An 8052-nucleotide genomic window follows, 5' to 3' on the forward strand; every position below is an offset into this window, starting at 1 on the left:
GTGTCACAATTTTCAAATGTATTTGAAGCGGTAGAGCATGAGGAGGTGATTTGAGGAGAAGGAGGAGCAGCTCGCAGGAGGACAAACAGAAAGTCATGGTACCAGTGGGGAAGGTCAAAGAGGAGGTTGATGCAAAGTAGGAGGAACTTGTGATGATGAAGCAGGAGATCTTCCTTGTTAACATTTGTAATATGGTAAAGTTCCTCGCTACATCCAAAATGCTGAAAGTTAAAATGTTTTGCAATCCCTTTGGGCATACTGAAGTGGACCAATATGTTAACTATGCATGGCTGAACAATTACAAACTTACAAGTCAGAAATTGAAAAAGTCCAATTTTTGACGATGGGTTTTGACTTTTTAAAAGATCTTTTTACCTGTTTTCTCAACTCCTTTTGCAGCCTCGTTGTTCTTCTTGCCTTGCTACTCTCACTTCCCGTTGATTACTGCGGTGTGCCAAAGCTTTGCGTCCACAACTATTGATTTCACCCATACATTACGAAAGCATTTGGTGCACTGAAGCTCCTCATTTTTGCTCTGACAGTTGCATCACAGAAGACCTCTGACCTTAGGATGCCAGACAGAGGAGGCATAGAGGACGGCCTTTTTCCGATCTGCAGCTATTTCTGGCCCCATGTAAAGGGCAGTTGTCACTATGGAAAGCCAGTTGCAAGCAGTGGGACTAACAATTGTGATTGGGAGGACAGCCAGCCACGGACCATAGGGTTGACTGCAGTGATTACAGCTGGGGAGAAGGTCACAGCAGCTAAGAAAGCAAGGACCAACAGCAGTGGGACACTGGTAGATGAACAGAAAATAAAGAAAATAGCTGGAATGTCAGGATAATCTTGACCAAAGCTGGAGGCAACCCATATTATGTATGGAGAGATTTTTAAGAAAATTCCAAAGCAGTAGTATAACTATCTGCACTTCCAGGCTCCTTGGTCATATTGAATGGGCAACATTCAGCACAATGAGAACAGCACAGACAACAAATGGGCAGGGGGCAAGTGATCATGAGTGACTGAGGCTGTAGTCCTCGCCACCACCATCGAGATAATGCAGCAGGCGATGATGTCCACAGTTTTTCTAACACCTTCCCTGCAGTCTACATTGCTGAACTGCTCCTGGTTGATCTCTCATGGTAGCACAGCAACATCTTTCACCCCAAAATACTCAGCTACATACATACTGGAACTAAACCACAGTGCGGGTTGGGATGTAGTCTTTAGCCAACTCCTGACTAACAGGTGAAATGCCCTTTTCCCAAACAGATTGCACAGTGAGTTAGACAGACTGAAATTAGAACATGAGCCATCTGCAGGAATGTCTCATGAATTGAGAGGTTTTTGCAACCAAAGGAATGGTGCAGCTTTGTTGGAAACTAGGTAAGAAATTCTGTTCAGTGACGACTTGACTGTTTTCCCAGTTCTGCGTTTTTCTTTTTCTTACCACCATCGTTAACACTTTCGTAGAGTTGCAAGTCCGGTGCAAAATTGTTGCAGTCCTGGAGGACAATGCTTGCAATCAGAAGCAGGCCCATACCAGTGCCAATTCACACAGTTACCCTGAAGAAAATCAGTCATCCTGTTGATGTGCAAGGGTCATCCCCTCATGTAATGGGGAAAACACCCACGCAAGACTAGAGTCACAAACGGAAATGAGAAATGAGATTTGTCTCAGAAAGATTCATGGAACAGACAAAAAGAACAGTCCGGTTCAGTTCCGAGGATGGGTCACTGGACCTGAGACGTTAACTCTGTTTTCTCCTCCACAGGTGCTGCCAGACCTGCTGAGCTTTTCCAGCAACTTCTGTTTTTGTTCCTGATTTACAGCATCCACAATTCTTTCGGTTTTTCATCTGGTTCCCCTTGTTGACAAGAGCTTAGAGTGACCTTAAAACCATAAAAAATCTCCAGTCATCTGTATTATCACTCTCTCAAATGAATTTACAACCTTTCAGAACCATGTGCAGGAGGAAGGTGAACTGCTACCATTGGCTGGCATCTTTGTGATCTGCTGGCAGCTGGCAGCTCTCAATAACATGGAGAAGCCACAGCTTGCATTGAGACATCTGCAGCACACTCTCTTCTCGAAGGGGCCTCCTGTCCAACCAGGGCCACTGTAGTGCACCCGTGATGAAGCTTTGACCTCTAAAGCTATTCAAACTGATAAGGCCGAGCAAATTTACCAGTATACAAAAGTTTGTACATGGAGCATATTGTTAGCCAGACCCTTAGCTTGGTGCTGCCATGAATACAGTCAGATCTGGGGCTCAGAGCTCAATTATCATTTCAAACTTTGCTGCATAAAAGGTACCAAGAGGTACAGGGCATATGATGCACTTTCAAAAATCTACGCTGATCACAGAATCACCGAATTGTTCCAGCACAGAAGGAGATCATTTCACTCATCGTGCCTGCAGCAGGTCTTCAATTGAGGATGATGAAAGTCAATCTCCTGTTTTCTCCCGTACCCTTGCACATTATTTCTATCCAAATATCATCTTATGAATCTCTTGAATGCCTCAGTTGAACTTGCCTCTGTCACATTTTGAAGCAGTGCACACCATACTTAAACGACTTGCTTATCCGAAAGGCTTTTTTTCTCTCATCCCCCTTACTTCTTTTACACATCACTCAAAATCCATGCCCTCTTGTCCTTGTTTGTTTATGAGCATGAACAGCTTCCCCCTAATTATTCTACCTAGTGTGCTCTTGATTTTAAAGGCCTCTTTCAAATATCTTCTCAGCCTTATTCTCAAGGGCAACGGTTTTTAAGTATTTTGTCATTTTATAAATAACCAAAACCATAAGTTTCAGAGCAAAGAAAAATTGTTCCATGTTATGTCAATAGGTGCCAATACTATATAAAATTAAGCCAATACAGAAATGGAAATTTGATTAGAGGAAGAGAAAACAGAAAGAGACATAGGTAAAGTATTCAAAGTATTGCTATGCATTCAGTCACAAGTAACTCACCTACTAGCGTGCTACAGCCTCTTCACCACCCAAAAGCTGCAAGCCAGGAATGTAATGAAGTATTCTCCACTGTCAGGAAGTTTGCAGCTGAAATAACACTCAAGGATTTTTGACATGAACCAGAATCTTTGATCGGCACTCCTTGCATCAGCTTAAACTTTAACACCCTCAACCACAGGAACACCAGGGCAGCTGTGTGTGTGTGTTATCTACTGGATGCATAGTACGAAATACCAGGACCTCTTTGGCAGAGTTTTCGAATCTGTGATGTCCACCTCCAAGAAAGCCAAGTGCAGTAGATTCATGTAATATTATTTGTAAGTTACACATTAATTGGAGGCAGTTATATGTCATCATGTCTACTTCAGTATAGTGTCAGAAATCTGAAAATCCATACCAGACAACCTTGCGACTGTACATTGACCAAATGGATTACCATAGTATAAGAAGTCCCATGACAACTTTCTGAAGTGCAAGTAAGGATAACAAATTAATGCTGGCTTCACCGACAAATCTATATCCAAAGAATGAATTAAAAATTTACATAATGCTCATTTTCGCAGATACGAACTTCTAAATACTCAATTATTAGTACTTAAACAACAGATCCTAACTAACTGCTAATTCAAGCAGGGACCTGCTGGCAACTTCTGAAGAAGGGCCTCGACCCGAAATGTCAAACTTTCCTGCTCTTGAGATGCTGCTTGGCCTGCTGTGTTCATCCAGCTCCATACCGTGTTACCTGCTGGCAACCGTTGAGTTCCAGAGAAACTGAGAAAGGAGAGAGCTATGCTTTGACAAATCCCAGCTATTAACTTCTTATCCTTTATTAGAATGCTTTGCCTTCCGACTTTGGTTTAAAAGTTTCAGAGGTCATTAAGAGCCAAATTTTACCTGTCAAATATAACATAATTATTTCTGTCAAAGTTTCATCTGAAAAAGAAGGTGCTTAATTTCAAAAGACTTTGGACAGTAAAGGTATTCAATTTCTGAAACTTTATTCATGGGTCACTTTGTTTCAAATGTCTTATGTTCCATGGAAAGATGTTGCATAATTCTATCCAGATAATGATACCAGCCTAAAAGTTGTTAATGATGACATGAGAAGAATACTTTAATGTATTCTTCTGAAATTTCATTCTTTGCTATTAGTGAAAATATTAATCCATTTAAAACAATGCCAACATCAAAATAGCCAACAAAGGGCTCCCACAGGAATGCATAAGCCTCTGTCACGAATGACAGCAGATGTAATTTTAAGTTACAGTCTCTGAAAGCTCAGGCTAATTTCAAGCAATTGCTTTCTTTGGCCAATTTTATGAAGAAAACAACTTGGGAAAATCCAAGTTTAAAGAAAGGTTTGGGAGAATTGGCTAAAAAAAAGTTTTCTTTTTCAATTTCCACAGCACCAGCAATGAAATCTAATACAAGGTCTCAGCATTATATCCACAAGCAATCACTCCCTCCACCACCAATGCTCAGTCGCATCAGTGTGTACTATCTACAAGATGCACTGCAGAAATTCACCAAAGGTCTTCAGATAGCACCTTCCAAACTCATGGCCACGTCCATCTAGAAGGACAAGGGCATCTGACATATAGGAACACCACCACCTCCAAGATCCCCCCCCCCAAGTCACTTACCATCCTGACTTGGAAATATATTGCCATTCCTTCACTGTTGCTGGGTCAAAATCTTGGAATTTCTCCCCTATTGGCATTCTAGGTCAGCCTACGGCTGGCGGACTGCAGCGGTTCAAGAAGGCAGCTCAGCACCACCTTCTCAAGGACAACTAGGGATGGGCAAGAAATGCTGGCCAGTTAGTGATGCCCACATCCCACAAATGAATAGAAAAAAAAATTGTTTCATTTTTGACATCATTTTTCTAAAATACTGTTGCATTGCTTTAAAAAGACTTCTAGCGACATCAGAGATAGGAGGAACTGCCAATGCTGGAGAGTCTGAAATAACAAGGTGTAGAGCTGGATGAACACAGCAGGCCAGGCAGCACCATAGGAGCAGGAAAGCTGACGTTTCCAGACCCGAAACCTCAGTTTTCCTGCTCCTCTAGCCACATCATATTTCTTTTCAATTAACTGTCAGTAATGTTTTGTATTATACCGAGTAGAACTCATATAGATTAGTTTATGCATGTATCGAGTATTGTGCAAGGAAGAGTGAACACATGATACCAGATGATGACAGGATTGGTAAAGGCCTTGCACATGTTAGGGATACCTCTCCTTTAGACACTCTTGCTAGTAATTACTTGCACACAATTTTCCTTCACATTGATATCATTTGAAGTGAAAGCAGCATGTAATGGACAGTTGATTCGGACCCACTAACTTGCAGCCTGAACCAAAATGTAGAAATCTACCTCTTTGGTCTCAATCCACAAATGACGGATAAATACTTAAGCAAAATAGCAGCATTCTGAAACCATAGCTCACTGCCATTTGGAAGCATGGGGATGGAGGAATAGAACTGATGCCTTAAGAAAAGCATTGTGTTCATAATACCTTTCCTGAACTCAGGGCAGTGCAAACGATTATAAAACCAAAGACGTTTTGGTGAAGAGTAATCTCCATTATAATTTAAGGAAGTATGGGGCCAAATTGTGCACAGTAAGCATATTACAAATGCCAGTCATTGAGTTTGTATTAAAAAACAATTTTTTGTTAGGAACTCTTTCGAACATACTTTCAACATAGAATACCCTCCTAATAACATCAGGCACTCATCCAACTTGGTATATGTGAGTTACATATCAGAAATTCAGAATCTGAACAGCAGTAGTTAAAACAAAATGCTATAATGAAATAGATGAGAATTATATCATTGTCTTGTCATCATCAATTGCTAAATCTGAAATACACGAACAAGATATTTAATCAATAGGAGAGAAAACACACTTTTATGTAAAATTATTCCTGATTACATAATGTGGCACAAGGTTCAGACATGGCAAAAAAGTTTTAAAAATCTTCTCAGCCTAAACATTTGTACAGTTGACTGGCAAATCATGAATACCGTGAAATGTCTTGATCACTGAAATGACTGGGTTTTCAATTAAATCAACATGATGAAACTTTAATTGGAAAATATAAAAGCTACTCGTGTGTTTAAGTGAACATAATAAGTAACCAGAGCCAATATAGTCTCATAAAACTATCAATAAATAGGTAACATCGTTGATGTCAATAACTCTAAGTTATTATATCATGTAAGTGCTCCCAGAGAGAAACAAGATTGGTCCTTCTTAAAAAATAACTTTTAAGGTATAAGTAGATAATGCACAATTGAGGATTAAATGATTTGGTGCTCTGTGTTTCAAGCTCAATTCTTCATTTCCTGTAGTGACGTTACATCTGATTTCATTTGTAAAAATGAACACTCCCTGGGGAATTGGCCTTTGTATGTCTCTTCGTTTCACTTTAAACATCATTAAATTATTATTTGAATATTTATTTCTGTATCATCTATTTTTGCGCTAACTCAAGCATGTGAATTACATTGAGACGTTAATTTATACAAGTCTACATCACGTTTACAGATTAGCTCAGATGTTGCCTTTGGTTCTATGCCCAAATTCTGTATAGAGCAACATATTCTTCTTTTTACTTGAAGAATTCTTTGTGTGAAGTAGAAATGCTCACTTAATTTGTAAATCTACTTTTCTTGTATTTCTGGTTCTTTCATTAAGCAGTCGTGTATTTATATAGAATAATGAATTGATTTCAGTAATGGCTTTCATTGTTGTATGAACATAAGTGACCAATCCACCAGCTACTTTATTTTACCTGTTAAATCTTGCACCAAAAGAAAATTCTGGCCAAATCAAAAATAATAACTTGTGGCCAAATATATCAATATTTCACTAAAAGAAATAGAGGACTGACCCAGCAGACTTGTTAATTACTTCCCCTGGAACCCACTATGGTCTTGTAGCAGAGTACTTTATTGCAACATTTGTTATTTTTTACGACTTAGTTCCTTTACTTCGAAAAGAAAATCAGCAGTTGGCTGCAATGACTGAGTAGAGGTTAAGGTGCTTATTTTACTTGGTCATAGATTCCATTTTAAGATGTTGGAAAATTTAAATTATGACCAACAGCCAGGAGACTGTAAGCTGCTTTATAAAGATTAGTTTTTCGTTGGTTTTCTACCAGATGTAATAAGATGGGCTAAAGTGTTCATGTATCTTATTTTTATCGAGGAAGGCCAGTTGGGATTAGCAATAATTTTCTCCATGACCACCGTCAAAGGGCATGCCAGGTAACAAGTGAGCCACCTGATGTCAGGTTTCCTTCCTTTGCATTAGCAAATGGCTCACAACCACACAGCCAAACCTGTTTAATTGTTAATTACGCATAGAACATGGTCCAATTCCACATATATCTCTTTCAGGACTACTGAAATTTTTATCAATGGTTTGAATACAGAAAGCACAGTTATTCTCAAGTATTTTCTTTGCTGGGCTCAGAATAAACTTAATCTAAATCTTTGCGATCCCAATTCCATTCCATACAAATTCCAACACACCAATCCTCTTGCTACCTCTACTCAATCCCACTAACGCTTTGTACATTCTATTAGCCATCTAACTGAATTCAAGATCTCCAAACTCTCAGCCCTCTCCATTGAATAACTCTACTGTCTTCTACAATCCTATGTAGCAACCCAAACTCTTGATTCATTGGACCTTTGATTACTGAGTGTTTCCATTCCCTTTGAATCTGAGGCCTGGAAAGAGACAACAAGCATGCATATTAGCTAACTAATAACCAGGACTTGACAAAAACATTCTCTGTGACAAAAATAAAGTTTTTTGTCATAAGATGTATAGTCTCAAGTAACTGGGATTTGAAGTGGATATGTCTCAAAATGGAAAACTGGGAACATTGCATCTGCATGATTGCCATTCGTCTGGTGACAAAAAATAGTGGCCGGGGAAGTATATTCAAAATGCCAATGATGCTGAAATATGTACAATTTCTGGTTATTCTCAGGTGTCATATCAAGCCATTATCTCTTTGTAGATTGGGATGTGAAGATTGCAAACATTTTGTC

Source organism: Stegostoma tigrinum, chromosome 16, assembly GCF_030684315.1.
Source record: "Stegostoma tigrinum isolate sSteTig4 chromosome 16, sSteTig4.hap1, whole genome shotgun sequence".
Classification (NCBI taxonomy): Eukaryota; Metazoa; Chordata; class Chondrichthyes; order Orectolobiformes; family Stegostomatidae; genus Stegostoma; species Stegostoma tigrinum.